The 15,686-nt window shown below is 39.5% G+C and overlaps 1 protein-coding gene across 3 annotated transcripts in view; it reads left to right on the forward strand.

Annotated features, from left to right (window-relative positions):
- The first annotated feature begins 3,830 nt into the window (after positions 1 to 3,830).
- The window catches only part of zbtb4 (zinc finger and BTB domain containing 4), a 52,379-nt gene continuing 40,523 nt past the window's right edge, over positions 3,831 to 15,686 (forward strand). The window contains exons 1-2 of one of the 3 annotated variants that reach the window (XM_057856208.1): positions 3,831 to 3,985; positions 13,349 to 13,394. The gene's annotated coding sequence lies outside the window, so the exon portion shown is untranslated. Of the gene's footprint in view, positions 3,986 to 4,168; positions 4,283 to 13,122; positions 13,269 to 13,348; positions 13,395 to 15,686 lie in introns of those variants that run through there. The other 2 variants (XM_057856210.1, XM_057856209.1) reach the window with 2 other exon arrangements.

Raw genomic sequence — 15,686 nt, forward strand, 5'->3', positions numbered from 1 at the left:
ATGTATGTAATTTTCTTGATTACATGTAAATAATCACTAAACTGCTCTATTTGTTCATTTTTAACCATTTTCAAACGGCTGACAGGAGTCGTAGGCCCACGTTTAGAAACGGTTTTCGGCTATGAATTGAACTCAACTAAGCAAGGAGGATTCTTATCTCTTTAGTAACAGACTCTTAATTACCGTACTGTAATTATTGTGTTACATTTAGTTATTATTAAACCTAAGTATTTTAAAACGCTCGTTTACAGGTAGCTAACAGCGTTAGCTTCACGGTGATAACATTGTTAGCGCGGCCCTCAAACAGTTTTTTTTTTTTCAGACACAGGTTTCTTTATGGATAATTTTTGCGAGGAAATATGTTTAATCGTTACGTTCAGCGTCCAGCCAAGCTAATTCGAGCCGCTCGACTTTTAAAATTTCCCCCTAGCCGTACTGTTCCCTCGTCTTGACTTGCATTGCGTTGTCGCCCCCGCGTTTATGGAGCCAAATTCGTCATAAAAACATTGTAAGGACTACGTTACATTATCATGAACCGAGAGGCTTTGGTTAACTTCGACGACATGTTAGCTTGTAGCTGTGGTTACAACATGGCGGAGGGAAAATGGAGGCAACCCGTGGGATAAACGTCGTCGTTAATAGCTATTTAGCTAGCTACGCACTTAAAAGGAAACTCATTTGAATGGCGTGCTTCGAATGTATAAACATAACATGTTCAACCGGGTGTCGTGACAAATTGTTCTAAGCTATATTTAGAGGGGAACAGACTTGTTTGTCGAAGACGGAAGCCATTTTGCTTTCTAACTATTGTTATTGCATATTTGCCGTGGGACGACGTGCCTGTCCCTGCTAAGAAAACCAGCATATGCCAGCAAAACCAGTGTGAAAACAATAAAATCTCGCAGAAAATCTGCTGGATTTGTTGTGTTTTGGTACTGGGTTTGCAAGTTCATAAACCAGTTCATACAGTATTTATTAGCAGGGTTGTTACAATTCACTGGCGCTATTATAAATGTTTAATGTTGTCCTTCAACATTCCTCAAACCTCTCGAGAACAATTAACACGGTCAAAATCAGTTTTATGTGATGTTTCGACTTGAAAGTGGAAGCAAATTAAGAGTTCAAGCAAAGGTATGGTTTCAAAAAACATTTAGCTTAGCTTGGGGTTTCAATTCTTTTTTGTTCATGTAAGGTTTAGCATTCCTTAACATAATTTAAAATGTGTTTACTTGGTTTAGCTGCTGCATGCCCAATTTGTTTTGTAATTAACATTTATGTACAAGCTAAGTGCATTATACAGTGTATCACAAAAGTGAGTACATCCCTCGCATTTCTGCAGATATTTCAGTGTATCTTTTCATGGGACAACACTGACAAAATGAAACTTTGACACAATGAAAAGTAGTCTGTGCATCTTATATAATAGATACTCAAAGTAGCCATTAACATCTAAACCCTTGGCAACAAAAGTGAGTATACCCCTATGAAAAAATGCACATCCCTAAACGTCCAAATTGAGTACTGCTTGTCATTTTCCCTCCAAAATGTCATGTGACTCATTACAGGAGTGCTGGCAGCATTGCTGCAGAGATTGAAGAGGTGGGGGGGTCAGCTTGTTAGTGCACAGACCATACGCCGTACTCTACATCAAATTGGTGTGCATGGCTGTCACCCCAGGGGGAGGCCTCTTCTGAAGACGGTACACAAGAAAGCCCGCCCGTCTCATCAGACCATAGGACATGATTCCAGTAATCCATGTGCTTTGTTGACATGTCTTCGCAAAATGTTTGCGGGCTTTCTTGTGTATTGTTTTTAGAAGAGGCTTCCTCATGGGGTGACAGCCATGCACACCAATTTGATGTAGAGTACGGCGTATGGTATGAGACCTAACAGGCTGACCCCCCCACCTCTTCAATCTCAGCAGCAATGCTGACAGCATGCCTGTAACGAGTCACATGACATTTTGGAGGGAAAATGACAAGCAGTACTCAATTTGGACATTTAGGGATGTGCATTTTTTCATATGGGTGTACTCACTTTAGTTGCCAGGGGTTTAGATATTAATGGCTACATTTTGAGTTATTTTGTGGGCAAAATAAATTAACTCTTATTATATAAGCTGCACACAGACTACTTTTCATTGTGTCATTTTGTCAGTGTTATCCCATGAAAAGATTTACTTAAATATCTGCAGAAATGCGAGGGGTGTCCTCACTTTTGTGATACACTGTATGTTATGACACAGTACAATAAAACTTTCAGTGTAAGTGCCTATGACAGCAAAAATCATGTTTATTTCATATTTCACGTGGTATTTAATGCTCCTGAATGAAATGGTCCGCTTGGATGTGTGTGTTAGCGATTGATATATTTATTCAATTTGTTTTAATCCAGCGCCATGAAAATTAGTGACTTCCTGGATTGACGAAGAATGCCATTGTGACATCTGCTTTCCTTGGCTTGGCCCCGAGCAGCCCCCCGCTTAGACATCAGACGATTTGTCCACCAAGAATAGGCTATTTTCGGCGTTCATTCCCGGCGATGAGCACTGCCAGCCCGCCATGGGCGCAGCAGAACGACGAGCCGTCACTTGCTCTCCGCCGAGGGCTGGCCGATCGGTGAAGACCATCAACTCCGCCGCAGTGTGTGACATAAGTCAGGGTAGTTTTGTGTAATTTTTGGTTTTCGAAAGGCGAGAGTAAGACTCGGAAAAGCCACTTGGTTCAGGTTAGCAGGTCGGCTAGCTGTCATGCCTCCTGTTTTGTTCGTCTCCAAAGCTGGGGCGGTGAAATAACAAAAGCCGGACTAACTGCGGTGGCATAAAATACCGTTCGGGAGGTGCAAGAAGTTTTGACCATTAATTTTGCCCTGTCGTAGTGAATAAATGCATTTTTAATATTTCATATTCTATTTAAAGACCATACCATTTATTTAGCAATTGAGGGAAAATACTTATATCCTGTAAAAATATTGCAGTAGTGAGATTGAAACAATCCGGATATTTTGCTGCTCTCTGTCATATTTTCCTCATTCGGAATCTTCCCCCTCAAGGGGCTTAATTCTAAATCGGATGAAATTGTCCCTGCTGATGTCATCCTCTAGCTGGGGACGCTAGAGCGCTATAATGACAGGCGGGTCTAAACGGCAGATTAAAAGACTTAATTTCTCGTCATCTGCACTTTGGCAAATTGTTGTATATAGTCAAATCATCTCAAAATATGATTCTAATTCACATAATAATGCTATTTAAGATTTTTTATGCTGTCATAGGTACTTTTATGTGTCTCATTGAAGAGCTGTTAAAGTTCAAGCTGTCCCAATTGTACATTATTTTCTGGCCAAATAAAGAAACTTGCACCAGAATCACCTGTTTGTTGTTTTCTTATGGGAATTGTGCTACAATTGTTTAAAGATTTAGCTAATAATACACAAATTGGCTGCATTTTACTTTCATTGTAGAAGACCAAGATCCCAAGACTTGCCGAGGAGGACCAGAACTCCTTGACACCAAGATCAAGACTGAGGTTTTCTGGATCAAAGATGATTAAAATCCATTTAATCGTTTTGTTTAAGGTTTCAAATCCAAACAATCACATTAAGTGTAAGAGAAGGCCATCAGATTGACACAAAAAATGGTGTCTAAATTCCATTTTCTTGACCAATCATGATTCATACATTATATTTGGACTCAATCATCTGAAATAGGTCGCCAATGAACATTTACAATCCCGGCAGTATTAGTTGACCAATAGCGCCCTCGCATGTCTATTGTTTAAAATAACACGTTGTGCAATCCCCGTGACGTAACTGAAACTAGGCGGTGCTTATTGGCCGAATTTGCGCCCTCTGCCGTTCCATTAAGGTCGCTGCACGTAACACGGATATTGAAAGTAAAATGCTCTTTTAGTCAGTCCCGAACCAAAGGTGCTTTCACGCGGCTGCCAAGGCGAGTGGAACGCTGGAACTCCATCATCCGCGACAAACGGTACGTCACACGCAGACGTCGTGTGGTCACGACAACATGGAAGCTGGATTCTTGTGCGTCATCGTGTCTTGCTATGCCAATGGCAGTGTTTTTTTCGTCGTGGCGTGACTGCATTTTGTAACTGAACTCTCATTGTTTTTGTTTTCCGACCCAAATAGCCAGTAAGTCGTCATAACTCTTGCGGAAAGTGCGCATGCGCGCAACGAGGGGGCGCTCTTGTCCCAGGATAAGCGGTTTGATTGATTGGTGACCAGCACCTCCCAGTGCAAAAGGGTTTGACGTCTGTCGCAGTCAATGGTAGGCAATTGCTTATTAATCAGCTAGGTTTGCCTTAAGTAAAATTCCCCCCCCCCCCCCCCCCCCAATGGCGTTTGACTGACCAGCCCCCTTTCAAATACCAAATTGACCGAACTACGCCCCCAAAATTTTTCGTTCTTCAGTACATGTGCGCAAATGTCCTATTTTTGACCAAATCGGATAATTCACACATCAAATATTCCAGTACGATAAGGACCATAAAAGTTGTGTACAGTATTTGGCAAAATTGTGCGCTTCCCCCAAAATTCGCCAAAAAAACTCCCATTTTCGAAAGGGATGCCATTGACAGCCATGTACGTCCAAATTTCCCATTCATTTTCAATGGCAGGAAAACATTGATTCTTGTGATTTTTGACCGAGCCCATTGACGTTTTGTGACCTGATATCGACAGGACGTGTCCCCGAAATGTCCCCAAAATCAGGTCTGTGCCGGGTTATCAGCACACATTAAATGTAACTCGTAGCGTTAGCATCAGGCATAAACTTCATAACCTATTGACATGACACGGGAAACGGGGCCGTTCCAAAGGGGGCCTATTTTCAAACACTTCAAATTCAAATATTTTCAAAACCAAAGCTGCTACCAACCTAAAACCAAAACAGACACCTACTTTAGCCATATATGAGTCTCCATGATCAGTGGCATAAAAAAATTCAATGTCGTTCCCTTATAAAATCCCGATAAATTATTTTTATATAAGTATGACACAACTTAAAATGGCTATAAAAGTCTCAGATTTTACACGCGATGCACAAAAACCCCCAAATGCAGAGATAATCACCTATATTTTCAGGATCAATAGCAATATTTAACATATCATATACGTTTTTGACCAAAATAGCATCTTAATCTTTTTTTAAATTTACTTTTAAGTTTTCAAAAGCTAATAAATCACTCAATTTAACATCAGAAAGTTAATACTTGAGGAAAACGTGCAGAATCATTTATAAATAATATGTAAATAGATTATTGATAAATTCTATATACAGTCACAACTTATTATAGAGTAGAATAGCCCTTTATAATCATTATACACTATATATTGTTAGCGAATGAGGCTAGCGGCCGCCTGGCGTACACAAAGCTCCTCTGGTGAAAATTCTTGTGAAGAAATGCTTAAATCCCCGAATTCTTCATAGATATGGATGTAAAACTGTCTCGAGTCTTGGTTAAAAGCAAAAAAAAAAGTGCAGTTAGCATTTATTTTACCTAAATATGTTGAATTTCAATGCTAGTCTGTTAGTAAATGTAGCTAGTGGCCGCCTTATGTAAACAGAGCTTTTCCGGCAAAAATTCTTGTGACTAAATGCTTAAATCCCTGAATTCTTTATAGATATGGACGTAAAATCATCTCGATTCTTGGTTAAAAGCAAAAAAAACGTGCAGTTAGCATTTATTTCACCTAAATATGTTGAAGTACAATGCTAGTCTGTTAGTAAATGTAGCTAGCGGCCGCCTTATGTAAAAAAAGCATTTTCGGTGAAAATTCTTGTGAATAAATGCTTCAATCCCCAAATTCTTGATAGATATGGACGTAAAACAGTCTCAATTCTTGGTTAAAAGCAAAAAAAAGTGCAGTTAGCATTTATTTTACGTAAATATGTCAAAGTACAATGCTATTCTGTTAGTAAATGTATATTGTATCACAAAAGTGAGTACACCCCTCACATTGCTGTATATTTAAGTATATCTTTTCATGCGACAACACTGACAAAATGACACTTTCACACAATGAAAGATAGGTAGTCTGTGTACTGCTTGTATAATAGAGTTAATTTATTTTCCCCTCAAAATAACTCAAAATATAGCCATTAATATCTAAAGCCTTGGCAAAAAAAAGTGAGTACACCGCTTAGAAACTACATCCCCAAATGTCCAAATTGAGTACTGCTTGTCATTTTCCCTCCAAAATGTCATGTGACTCGTTCGTGTCACTAGGTCCAGGTGTGCACAGGGAGCAGGTGTGTTCAAATTTGTAGTGCAGCTCTCACAGTCTCTCATACTGGTCACTGAAAGTTCCAACATGGCACCACATGGCAAAGAACTCTCTGAGGATCTTAAAAGACGTATTGTTGTGCTACATGAAGATGGCCAAGGCTACAAGAAGATTGCCAACACCCTGAAACTGAGCTGCAGCACAGTTGCTAAGATCATCCAGCGTTTTAAAAGAGCAGGGTCCACTCAGAACAGGCCTCGGGTTGGTCGTCCAAAGAAGCTGAGTGCACGTGCTGAGATGCTTTCTTTGAAAGATTGGTGCAGGAGTGCTGTCAGTATTGCTGCAGAGATTGAAGAGATGGGAAGTCAGCCTGTTAGTGCTCAGACCATACGCCGCACTCTACATCAAATTGGTGTGCATGGCTGTCACCCCAGGAGGAAGCCTCTTCTGAAGAGTGTACACAAGAAAGCCCGCAAACAGTTTGCTGAAGACATGTCAACAAAGCACATAGATGACTGGAACCATGTCCTATGGTCTGATGAGATTAATTTGTTTGGTTCCGATGGTCTCGAGCATGTATGGCGGCGACCAGGTGAGGACCACAAAGATAAGTGTGTCATGCCTACGGTCAAGCATGGTGGTCGGAATGTCATGGTATGGGGCTGCATGAGTGCTGCAGGTGTTGGAGAGTTACATTCCATTGAGGGAAACATGAACTCCAACATGTACTGTGAAATACTGCAGCAGAGCATGATCCCCTCCCCTCCAGAAACTGGGTCGCAGGGCAGTGTTCCAGCATGACAATGACCCCAAACACACCTCTAAGATGACCACTGCTTTACTGAAGAGGCTGAAGGTAAAGGTGATGGACTGGCCAAGCACGTCTCCAGACTTGAACCCAATAGAACATCTTTGGGGGATCCTCAAGCAGAAGGTGGAGGTGCGCAAAGTCTCAAATATCCGGCAGCTAAGCAACGTCGTCATGGAAGAGTGGAAGAGCATTCCGGTGGCAACCTGTGAAGCTCTGGTCAACTCCATCCCCAGGAGAGTAAAGGCAGTTCTGGATAATCATGGTGGCCACACAAAATATTTATATATTTTATATATAATATAAACTTTCACTAAGGGGTGTACTCACTTTTGTTGCCAGGGGTTTAGATATTAATGGCTATACAGTATTTTTAGGGGAAAATAAATTAACTATTATATAAGCTGCACACAGACTACTTCAGCTGAGTTTCAGGATGTTGGCAATCTTCTTGTAGCGCAATAATACGTCTTTTAAGATCCTCAGAGTTCTTTGCCATGGGGTGCCCTGTTGGAACATCCAAATTTGAACACACCTGCTCTCTATGCACACCTGGACCTAGTAACACTAACGAGTCACATGAAATTTTGGAGGGAAAATGACAAGCAGTGCTCAATTTGGACATTTAGGGATGTAGTTTCTAAGGGGTCTACTCACTTTTGTTGCCAGGGGTTTAGATATTAAAGGCTATATTTGAGTTATTTTGAGAGGAAAATAAATTAACTCTATTATATAAGCGGCACACAGACTACTTTTCATTGTGTCAAAGTGTCATTATGTCAGTGCTGTCCCATGAAAAGATATACTTAAATATCTGCAGAAATGCGAGGGGTGTACTCACTTTTGTGATACACTGTATATTGTCCCTATCAACATTGAGACCAAACCTACGCCCTTGACTGGGTAGCAAGCCTATTTTTTAGGTTGCCCCCCCCAAATCCATGGGGCGCCGTTTGTAAAGTAGCTCATGCTGAAAATTCTGACATTTTCTCACATTTAGCGCCACACAGTGTTTAAAATGTGGTGTAAACATTTTACAGTCACTATTTTTTTGGACATTTACAACATTATTTAGCAACTTCAATATTTATTTTTAAATAATAAGTATTGGACCTTAATGTTTAAATCCAGAACTAAATATTTAATTTAAATCTTGAATGTAAATGTTAAATTTATATCCTGAATTTATATCTTAAATCCAAATGTTTAACATATATCTTAAATCTAAATGTTAAATATAGATTTTAAATGTAAATATTAAATTAAAATCTTAAATTTAAATCCTAAATATATATCTAAATACCAAATTTAAATGTTAAATCTGGAGACGGTTGAAACTAAATATTTAGCTTAACATGCAAATTCACATGACTGGAGACCGGAAGTACCAAAATAAAAGCTGGAGCAGCTCAGACTGTTTGCTTACTGTTTGCTTAGTCCAGTCCAACAGAGACCCCTTGTGGCTATTCGTTGTAACTTTACCAGGCTCATGTAAGCAAAAGTGACACGAAAAACACAAAATCTTTAAATAGTTTCTCTTAAATGTGTATTTTACCTAGATATTGTTATTATCACAGTGATTCATGTCCAAGAGCCAACTGCTACCGTTAAGTAGGTTTTATTCATTTTCAAGCGACATAAGCAAACCGTCTGAGATGCTCCAACTTTTATTTTGTTATTTCCGGTTTCCAGTCACGTAAATTTGCATAATAAGCTAAATATTTAGTTTCAACCATTTCCAGATTTAACATTTAAATTTAGTATTTAAATATTTACATTTAGGATATAAATTTAACATTTACATTTAAGATATACAGTATATTTGATAGGGCTGTCAAAATGATCGCGTTTACGGGCGGTAATTAATTTTTTTAATTAATCACGTTAAAATATTTGACGCAATTAACGCACATTCCCCCCTCAAACAGATTAAAATGACAACACAGTGTAATGCCAACTTGTTGCTTGTGTTTTTTGGAGTTTTGCTTCCCTCTGCTGGCATTTGGGTGCGACTGATTTTATGGGCTTAAGCACCCATGAGCATTGTGTAATTATTGACATCAACAATGGCGGGCTACTAGTTTATTTTTTGATTGAAAATTTTACGAATTTTATTAAAACAAAAACATTAAGAGGGGTTTTAATATAAAATTTCTATAACTTGTACTAACATTTATCTTTTAAGAACTACACGTCTTTCTATCCATGGATGCTTTAACACAGACATGTCCAAAGTCCGGCCCGGGGGCCAAATGCGGCCCGTGGACAAATTTCATCCGGCCCCCAGCCTCTGTCCTAAAATCAATAACGTCTGGCCCGCACACAGACTTAATAAATTGGTCAGCAGTACTGCTACCAGCATATGAAGTAGCTTACACACTAAATGCTCCTCCTCATTTACCCACTAAAAGGCAGCAGCACAAAATTTTCTATCAAAAAATAAACTAGTAGCTCGCCATTGTTGATGTCAATAATAATTATCGTTCTGAAGCCTGAAACCCATAAAATCAGTTGCACCCAAGCGCCAGCAGAGGGCGGAAAAACACCAAAAAACACAAGTAACAAGTGGAAATGACACTTTGCTGTCATTTTAATCTGTTTGAGCGGGGCATGAGCGTTAAATGCGTCAAATATTTTAACGTGATTAATTTTTTAAAAAATTAATTAACGCCCGTTAACACGATAATTTTGACAGCCCTAATTGTTCTACGTAAAAAACGTCAGCCCAGGTCGGCCCCCCACATTTTTACGACACCAAATCTGGCCCCCTTTGCAAAAAGTTTGGACACCCCTGCTTTAACAGAACGTTAATAATGTTAATGCCATCTTGTTGATTTATTGTTATCATAAACAAATACAGTACTTATGTACCGTATGTTGAATGTATGTATCCATCTTGTGTCTTATCTTTCCATTCCAACAATAATTTACAGAAAATTATGGCATATTTTATAGATGGTTTGAATTGCGATTAATTACGATTAATAAATTTTTAAGCTGTAATTAACTCGATTAAAAATTTTAATCGTTTGACAGCCCTAATATTTAACAATTAGATTTGAGATATATATTTAACATTTGGATTTAAGATGTATATTTAACATTTAGATTTAAGATATATATTTAGGATTAGTGCTGCAAAGATTAATCGATTAACTTGAGGATTCGATTAGAAAAAAAGATTCGAATTAAATTTTTGCTGCTTCGAGCATTCGTTTCATTTAAGTGGCGTTTTTACGGTTTATATTGAAAGTGTTTGCATTTAGTTTTATTGATTTGGGTGGATACATTGCCGTCTAGTCTGCCTTATTTCACATGGCTGAATCCAGGTGCTCCCTGTTAAGACCAACTTAGGTTTTTGTTTGAGCTAATGTTTTTTTTTAATGCATTCGTAATTTAGTTTAGGTATATTTAGCCTTTATTTTTGTGGGAATATGTGTCTAAACCATTTGTTAAGAGCATTGTAAAAAAGTTAGCATTTTATAGCATTTAAACTAGCGGACTTTTGCTATGTAAGTTAGCCAATTGTTCTTTTGTTGTACGTAGATCCTCATTTATTTTTTAATATTTAAGTTGCTAAATAATGTAAATGTGCAAAAAAAAGTGACTCTAAATTTTCACACCACATTTTGAACACTGTGTGGCGCTAAATGTGAGAAAATGTCGTAATTTTCAGCATGAGCTGCTTTACAAACGGCGCCCCATACAGTGGCGCCACCAGGGGTTGGCCTCGGCCACCCCTACAAATTGGTTGGCCACCCCACTTGCCAGTATATTGTTAGATTGTTGTAGCATTGGTGATGTATTTCATCCCAAATGAATGCATTTATTTTGTATTGTTAAATGTAGGGCTGTCAAATTTATCGCGTTAACGGGCGGTAATTAATTTTTAAAATTAATCACGTGAAAATATTTATCGCAATTAACGCATTCGCAGTACGACTCACTCACGCATTGCCGTAAACAGCCTACAATGGCGCCGTTCTACCGTGTCAAGTGAGTGGAGTAGATACAAGCATTCATTGGGGCCGTGCTTTTAATTGGCAAAAGCTTTGTCATCTCTCCCACAGCAACTATAAATATTGTGGGAAGCGACGTGGGGAAGAATGACAGGAGTTGATCTTTTTCTAAACACCCTGTCGTGTACCCAACTACAGCAGTAGCATATAGCATTAGCAGCCACCACACACAGTCATGGTTGCACCACTTCCCGTCATGCTTTTGGGCAGAACAGTGAAGTCGCTACAGCAGTACTTCTCAAATAGTGGGGCGGGCCCCCCCAGGAGGGAGCAGAGCGATGCTGGGGGTGGCGCATGTGACCTTGGGGAACATACTTTTTTGCCGTACTAGAATAAAGTGTAATTACACATCCACTCAGTGGGTGGCAGTGCCGCTCTCATTTTCAGCGTGTGTGCAATATTTTTGAACCAAACAAGAGCACACAGATAGGAGCACTGGAGATATGAAAAGCTAAGGCAAGGAAATATGACGAAGCGTATGCAGGAAAGACCGGTCTACTTACTATGTCTAAAAATGTTCGCAGCAGACAACAGTATGCCGAATATTGCCAAAAATCCTCCTGGTTTGTCAGTGTTACATCAGTAAACCAGCGAGCACTGTCATATATAAGTTGGCATACCAAGTTGCTCAGTGCAAAATTACTCCACAACATGGGAAAGGAGCTGATACTGCCAGCAGCAAAAATAAACTGTCCCTCTGTCCAATGACACTTTCGTTTTTGTTCTATTAATTTTTGTTTTTTCGGTCTAATTGTTTGACACATTTTCGTCTTGAGTCATTGTTGCTAATCAATTTCAATTTATTATTATTTACTGACTTTTTTAAATTGTGTTTTTCAGTATCAAACGGTGAAAAAATCTTGAGTGTATTTTTACAGTCTGGATGAATTTTTTTTTTTCCAACTTTATTGTAAGTTGATCTATATTACTTTTTTCTTTAATATTAAAAAGAACACAGTGCTATGCAGAGGAATATTTTATATACAAATGATACTACAGTATATTTACAGTGGCGGCAGAGAGTTGGGGGGGGGGCGCGGAACGTTTATGTCTTCCTGGAGGGGGCATAACAGAAAATAATTGAGAAGCACTGCGCTACAGTATCATTTAATGAAAGCTCAACAAATACACTAGATGGCAATATTTAGTCACAATATACAAACTCACATTGATCTTTTAAGAATTACAAGTCTTTCTATCCGTGGATCACTTTCACAGAAAGAATGTTAATAATGTTAACGCCATCTTGTGGATTTATTGTTATAATAAACAAATACAGTACTTATGTACAGTATGTTAAATGTATATGTATTCCAACAATAATTTACAGAAAATATGGCATATTTTAGACATGGTTTGAATTGCAATTAATTACGATTAATTAATTTTTAAGCTGTGATTAACTCGATTAAAAATTTTAATCGCTTGACAGCCCTAGTTAAATGTACACCATATGCCTAATATATACATAACACAATAAAACAGAATTGTTGTGGAACTCAAAATGCTGACTGGACAGTTATGGACTATGCACATTAAATCATTAGTAACATCAAATATTAGTATATCAGTAGCCGTGTCCTTAAGTCTTTCTGATAGTTTTCCCCTGACCTTTTTACTGCAATAATATAATGAAAACCTAAAATTATGGCTTTTAGTTTTGGCCACCTCAAGATTTTAAGTGGCCCCATCTGGCCACCCCTATGAAAAATTTCTGGAGGCGCCCATACAAATCCGCCCCTGGATGGTGCTACTTGCTATAAGAGCCACAAGTTCAGTAGAAGTTGTTGTTGTCCCTGAGGGCTCTGACGTTGAACCAAAACAAAAAATAGACCTCAAAAGTACAAGCTGTCTCGGAACAGGAAGTGCACGCAACCACTTCCTCCCGAAGCAAAACAACCGGCGTGCTTCTCAGAGAATTTGCCGCCCCTCCCTTTTGGTCTATGGTTATCCCCCTTCCTCGCCATCTACCGGATCCCCCCTACGTACCCGCCCCTCGGTTCTCCGTGCCAGCGTCCCCGAGTAGCTGCCTGGAGATGAAGGTCTAATTAATTTGATTTAGGCAGTGGAAAAAAGCAGCCGTCCCTCCTCCACTCCACGCTGTATCAAGCGCCCCCTCCCATTTTATTTTCCACCTATCCTTTCCAGCCTCCTTTGGCAACGCACACAGGCCTCAGGCCCTTCTGCGTCGGTTTGCCCGTGTACGCGCCAACAGTCGTTCCATGCAGATGTACCCGATTCAAAACCAGAGCGGGTTTTTAACATATCATTGTTTTTGCAGGTCTGCAACAGCCGGCGTGCCGAATTGTCCAGTGATGTCTAAAACGGTAAGAAATTTCATTTTTCAGCCTATACGGAACTATAATTCATTCATTTTCTGTCGCGCTTGAAGATCATTAAGGGATTCAACAGTTAGTGCTTAGCTCATAAAAAGGGCAGGCGTTGCCAAAATGATGAGCTTCTATGCAAAAACCTCTAAAGTTTTTGGACCGCCCACTTTTGAAGTGCGTCCAAGTCAGCTGAAGAGCAGGTTAGTCATCGCCGCGGATCCGTGCTGACTTCACTCCACACTCTGGCATGCGGTCAGGAAGGGAAAACACGGTGATTCATTGCGATATTCGGGAATGACGATTTTTGTTTGCGACATATTAGGGCCACACAAAGAAAATATGAAGCCTACGAGAGTAATGCCGTAATATTACGAGATTAAAGCCGGAGAATTGCGAGAATAAAGTCGTAACATTACATGATTAAAGTACCGTAAATTCCAGACTATAAGCCGCTACTTTTTTCCCTCCCTCAGTATCCTGCAGCTCATAGTCCAGCGCGGCTTATTTGTTGATTTATTTGGGTTAATAGGTAACACTTTATTTGAGAGCGGCGTCATTAGACCGTCATAATTATAACACTATCAAGGGCATTAATGAATGCTTATGACTAGAGCTGAAACGAATACTCGAGCAACTCGAGTAACTCGAGTTTAAAAACTGATCCGAGTAATTTTATTCACCTCGAGTAATCGTTTACTTTGACAGCTCTAAGCATCACGGCCGCGTCTGGCCAGCGTTAGTAAACAGTCGCCATCTTAAAGCAGTAGAGCGCTAATAAAGAGCGCTAAGCGCTAATAAATAAGATTAACGTTATTCACTAGCTCACGTAACGTTAGCCCTGCGGCAGGCGAGGTTTCTATTAATTATAACCACTGTCGATGTGTGGCTAACGTGTCTTACATACAGGCTTTAACATAACATAGCATTGTGGAGTGATGAGGGTATAAAATAAAAACTCAATAATGCTAACTATCAATTTTAGCTCAGTAGTCATTGCTGGATAAAACACCAAGTAGCACTGGTCCCTAATGTGCTCCAATACAGCCTGTATCATACATTTATTTTGAACACTGCAAAAACTTAAAATCCTATCAGGACTTACAGTTTAGACTAACTTAAAGAGCATACGACACCAGAAAAAAAGTCTTAAATGGCATTATTATGTGAATTAGAATCATATTTTGAGACGATTCGACCATATACAACAATTTAGCAAAGCGCAGATGACGAGAAATTAGTCTTTTAATCTGCCGGTTAGCCACGCCTACAATTATAGGGCTTTAGCGTCCCCAACAGGTGGATGACGTCAGCGGTAGACTAGGCTCATCGGTTTTACTATTCAGCCCACTGAGGGGGAATTGTTCAGGACGAGGAAAACGAGACGAAGAGAGCTGCAAAATGTCATTGTTTCAGTCTCTCTACTCCCAATATTTTTACAGGATATTCTTTTTATCCAAGTATTTTCCCCAATAGCTATATAAATGGCTTGAGAAGGACCAGTCAGCCCGTCGAGGGGGAACTATTCACAATGAGGAAAACGCGACGAAGAGAGCGGCAAAATGTCATTGTTTCTGTCTCTTTACTTCAATATTTTTACAGGATATTCTTTTTATCCAAGTATTTTTCCCCAATAGCTATATAAATGGCTTGAGAAGGACCAGTCAGCCCGTCGAGGGGGAACTATTCACAATGAGGAAAACGAGACGAAGAGAGCGGCAAAATGTCATTGTTTCTGTCTCTTTACTTCAATATTTTTACAGGATATTCTTTTTACCCAAGTACTTTCCCCAATTGCTAAATAAATGGCATGGTCATGACAAATAACAATCTTGTGCTAAATGGAATATAAAATAATAAAAATCCATTTATTCAAGACGACATGGCAAAATTACTCCATAATGGTCAAAACAGTCGACTTTACCTTTACTGTCACACCTGCCGAACGATATTTTATGACACCTAAATCGGACATATGTCATTTCCCTTCCCCGGCTTCGGAGAATGTAAACAGACCAGAAGGAGTGACAGCTAGCCGACATGCTAACCCGAACCGAGGGATGTTTCTAAGTCTTCGAAGTGGAAAATCACACATAACTAGCCTGGATTATTTGACATGACGACCCGGTTGTCGAGTTTCTTTGCGGATCGGCAAACCGCCCGGCGGAGAGCAATTTACAGTTCGTTCCCTGGAGGAGGGTGGCTGGAATTGTTGTGTCGCTAACGTGCTAACAGCTAACTGCTAATGAGCGTGAGGATAGCTTTTTACATGCCTATCAATGATCAAACGTA

This window comes from Corythoichthys intestinalis, chromosome 13 (assembly GCF_030265065.1).
Source record: "Corythoichthys intestinalis isolate RoL2023-P3 chromosome 13, ASM3026506v1, whole genome shotgun sequence".
Classification (NCBI taxonomy): Eukaryota; Metazoa; Chordata; class Actinopteri; order Syngnathiformes; family Syngnathidae; genus Corythoichthys; species Corythoichthys intestinalis.